Below are 4802 nucleotides of genomic sequence, written 5' to 3'. Positions count from 1 at the left end.
CCCAGGAACCAGCGACAGAGAGCTGGCAAATTCTTCCTGTTATGCAACACTGGCTTCCCAGCGGCTCAGCCAGGGACCAGAGGGGCCACGGGAAAGCCACAGCCCTGTGGGGAAGCCAGAGGATGTGGACACGCCTGGCTCCCCTGACGGGCACCCAGGGGTACCCAGAGCTCAAAAACTGGTTGGGAGAAAATCCAGACATCTGAGATGTCTTTGGGGGAGATGGCGTGTGCTGTAAATTCTCCTGGCAAGGATGCTGGCATCATCAATGCAGCAACAAAACCAAGTAGGGTCTACTCAGAGTTGCAGGTGACCAGAAGGTCCCACATTTATTCTTTATGACTCCATATGTTTGAATCTTTAAATGACTTTCTGCCTAAATGTAACTTTGGGGATTTAGCTTGTAATTAATTCTTTCAAGGGACTCTGATAGCTTTAGGAAGTGAACTCTTTTAACTTATTTAAATATTTATAGACTGAGATAAATCTGTCTATGTTCTTAATCTGTTTGAATATCTTTGCCACAGCTGACATTGTGTAGTTGGTGACAGGCTGTGTATGTAACTAAGCAGATCATTGCATGGGACCCTTTGCTTCTGTTCTGAGGAGCCGGATGTTGGGATGGAGGGAGACCCCTGGAACCTGTCTTCCCCATGGACCAGGTGTAACGCTGCGGGTGAGGTCCTTCACTTCACAGAGCCTCCTCTTCCCCATAAAATGGAATCGATAACACTTTCTCCTGCTGCAGTGAAATAACCCGGTGTCTGGGGTTTATTCTGAGCTACTTAAGGCAGAGGGTGGGGGAAGAACGGGAAAAAAGATGGAATAAGACTTGGGAAATGTTGATAATTTTACAGCTGAACGATGGGTACGCAGAGGTTCATTATACTTTTCTCTCTGCTTTTGGGCATGTGAAAATTTCCAAACTAAAAAGTAAAAATAAATAAACAAACAAACAAATAAATAACAATAATGCCCTCCTGTGTCTACTGCACAGGAATGCCAGAACATTCGTTCAGCACTATCCTCAGAGTACCTTTGCGTCTTGGAGAAGGATGCCACGTAAATACGTTCTGAGTTATTGCTCTGTGGCCCTCACATAATTGTATCACCCCTGGAGGTATCGTTGACATGGAGACAGAAAAGAGATTAGGACCCAGGGGAAGAACGGCTATGAAACACGAAGATAAAACTTCCAAAGCGTCGGATGCTATGCGGAGGATTTCATCTTAGTATGACAAACTGGGGGCCCATCTGGGCAAATCAGTGATGTAGGAAATACATTTGCAATATATCAAAAATATGTTGCCCGGTAGCTGACAATTTATTTCTGGAGCTCCATATGTGTCACATTTCCAGGCTCATAAATGATAAATAATAAATTTTTATTTATAAATCACTGGTTCCCAGAGGCAGATGAGCAGACTGAAAGAAAAGATGCTGCCGGAGAAGCTGGTTAATTTGCACCAGTGGACTCGGATCAACATGGGGTGGTTTTACCCAGTTTGGGGAATTGGTGAGCCAATGAGAGAAGCTGATACCTTTAGGAAACTGCCTGTCGTAACTCGAAGTCGATGTTGTGAAAAGTGCATCTGATGGGCCGCCTGGGTGGCTCAGTCAGTTAAGCGTCTGCCAGGGGCTCAGGTCATGATCCCAGGGTCCTGGGGTTGATTCCCACATCGGGCTCCCTGCTCCATGGGGAACCTGCTTCTCCTTCTGCCTGCCACAGCCCCCTGCTTGTGCTCTCTCTCTCTGACAAATAAATAAATAAAATCATTAAAAAAAAGAGAGTGCATCTGAGGTGCACGCAATGGCAGAGCCCTGAAATGTAGGCTGTTAAGGTTTGCACCCTACTAAAGATTAACAAACTTGTCCCTACTTGAAAGATGCGTTATTAGAGAAACCTCCTACAAACCCCAGAGCTTTCTGTGGTAGTATAAAGAGAATTATCTGGTGTGAAACATCCTGAAAAGAAAAGAATGCCTCTTCACGATGTCGGGGGCACCCCTCAAAGACCTGGGTGTGTGCTGGTCCGCACCGACCGTGGTCCCCACGGAGGAGGGGAGCACACGCGGGTGCTCAGCCAGGCTTCAGCAGCTGGGATCCAGAACTGCTTGGAGAAATGACAGTCATGAGGAAAGGCAATATGGATGTTCTGAAAGTGGGGAGGAAAATGTATGCAAAATTATTCTGTAGCTCCAGGCCTCCCGAATTTTTTTTTTTTAAACATAGAACAAGAATGAGTATACAGCAGTCTTGGTAATTCAGGATTGCTGATGGTTGTAAGGAGTGGAAGCGTATCTTTGTTAGCAAGCCCCTCGGCCTTGGGAGAATAAGATGGTGTAAATCAGGCTTACAGGGGGATCTCTAAGTCAGTAAGAAGTACCTTTTTTTAACTTTTGTTAGTTTGTTTTTTAGTAGTCTCTACCCCCAACATGGGGCTCGAACCCATGGCCCTGAGATCAAAAGTCTCACGCTCNTCCGACTGAGCCAGCCAGGCGCCCCAGTAAGAAATAACTTTTAAAAAGACTTCGCAAACTTTTACTTAAAATTAGCAAAAGCTAGGCTAATTATAAATGATTCTATCCTGGTGTTAAACAAACCTTTTAAAGATCCTTATTAGGCAAAAGCATGTGTCCCTTGCTCGTACTGAACAAAAGTAGGAAAAGGGGACGCACAGTTAAGTGTGATGAGCTCTAGCCGGGATGAGGACCTGGACCCCATCTTAAGTGTGCCTTGAACTTGTCTAGACGGGTTTCTCCTAATAAAAGGACCCAGAGAGCTTCCCTCCAGCTCCAGAACTCTGTGGGCACATTCTGTTTTCTGGAAGCAGAATCTCCCCATGGATCCTGAGTACTATTTGCACCTAACAAAAGTACATGTGGTTGCAGATACATAAAAATGTGGAGGCAAGCGAAGAAGAGGGCCATCTAGCCCGACAGGCAGCAAGCTGGACAGACACACAGCTGCCACGGAAGGCGTGCTGTCAGAGCCAGCCCACAGGTCCAGCCCAGGCTTTGTTCTTTCCTTTTTTCTCATTGAAAATTTGTTATGGAAACAGCAGCTCTGTCCTCTGATGTCTCAAGAGACGGTAAATGTTCATTTCAGCAAGATTAGGAAAACAGCCAAGGAGGAGGGGCAAGACGAAAAAGGAAAATTTTTTGGCGTGATGTGCCTTTTTGTGCTAACTTTGGGCTGTCCCGAGTACAGGCAATGCGCCAGCTTCACCTCCCTCACCCCTTGGGCACCCAGCCGCAGCCTCCCCAGACGAGCTGCGTAGATCTGGACCCCTGCAAGGGCCAGCGTGGCCAGTGGGTGGGCAGGGCAGCAGGAGAGAGGCCTGCAGCCAGGCTGCCACCTCTGTGTCCCCCACTTCTCTTCCAGGCAGCCGTGCCTGAGCTCTGTGGGCTTGCACGTTCAGGAGGGCAACCTCACACTGCCCATTGTGGGTGGACGGGAAGCAGGAGGCAGGATTCGAAGGCACGTTTTCTGACCCTCAACTGCATAAATCCCTCCCGGAAGAATCGTGGGTGGGTGAGTGGCTAACCTGGACACAGGCCTTCCAGGACCGTCCCATAGCACGGACCCTTGGCAGTCCACAGTGTCTGCCTACTCTCCTGATGGCCTCAATGTGCCATCATAAAGGCCTAGATGGAAATGAAAAGGGGTACTGTATTGGGTAGAGCTCTCCTGAGAAACAAAACGAATAGATGGAGATTTTAGATAGACAGACAGACAGACAGATAGATAGGAGATAGAGATAGATAGATGGGTTTTAAGGAATCAGCTCATGCCATTGCAAGTGCTGGCAAGTCTGAAACGTGCAGGGCGGGCCAGCAGGCTAGAAACTCTGGTAAAAGATGATGTTGCAGCTCGGGACGCCTGGGTGCTGCTGTCAGCTGAGCATCCAGCTCTTGATTTTGGCTCAGGTCATGATCTCAGCGTCGTGAGATCAAGCCCCACATGGGGCTCCATGCTGAGCACGGAGTCTGCTGGAGATTCTCTACCTCTGCCTCTGCCTCTCCTTGCCACCCCAAACAAACAAATAAACAAACAAACAAACAAACAAATAAAACCTTGAGAGAGAGATGATGTTGCAGCCTCAGTCCGAGGCCGAAGCTGTCTGCTGGTAGAACTCCTTCCTCCGAGGGGACATGTCTTTGCTCTCCAGACCTTTGACTGATGGGCTGAGGCCCATCCCCATTATGCAGGGTAATCTGCTCTGCTGATTTAATTGTTAGTCACATCTAAAAGTAACCTTCACAGCCACATCTAAACTGGTGTTTGACCAAACATCGGGACAGCATGGCCCCACCAAGCTGACATGTGAAACTAACTGTCGCGGGTTCCCAAGCTGAGGGAGCCACACTGCCGCCCAGGGCGGCTAAGCCCGTGCCCGGAGCTGGCTGCACACACGCGTGTCCTTTCACAGCTCCTGCTCGTTGTGCTTCCTTCCGCCCTTCTGCACACATCCGCGGCCCCCTTCCAGAGGGCCGTGCGCACATCTGGCCGCATGTGCGGGACCCCAGCCTGCTTCGATTGCGAGCATGGCCTCCTCCATGGCCTGCTCTGCCCTGCGATGGTTATTAGGTTTTGATGGATCATGGAGCTAGTCAAGAAATTCTCTCTCTTTCTCGCTTTCTGTCTCTTTTTAAACATACAACAGAATATTGTTCAGCCTTAAAAGGGAAGGAAATTCTGACCCGTGCCATAACGTGGCTGAACCCTGAGGACACCATGCCAAGTGAAATAAGCCAGTCACGACAGGACGCAGGCTGCATGATTCCACTGTATGAGGCGCC

The 4802-nt window shown here is 48.8% G+C and overlaps 1 non-coding gene across 1 annotated transcript; it reads right to left on the bottom strand.

The window, feature by feature from the left end:
- Positions 1-2427: 2427 nt before the first annotated feature.
- TRNAK-UUU lies at positions 2428-2500 on the bottom strand. Its single transcript has one exon. It is a non-coding gene; the product is annotated as a tRNA-Lys (tRNA).
- Positions 2501-4802: the final 2302 nt, after the last annotated feature.

The sequence above is a fragment of the Ursus maritimus genome, unplaced genomic scaffold, assembly GCF_017311325.1.
Source record: "Ursus maritimus isolate PB19 unplaced genomic scaffold, ASM1731132v1 scaffold_4, whole genome shotgun sequence".
Classification (NCBI taxonomy): domain Eukaryota; kingdom Metazoa; phylum Chordata; class Mammalia; order Carnivora; family Ursidae; genus Ursus; species Ursus maritimus.
This window is presented reverse-complemented; position numbering and strand designations above follow the sequence as displayed.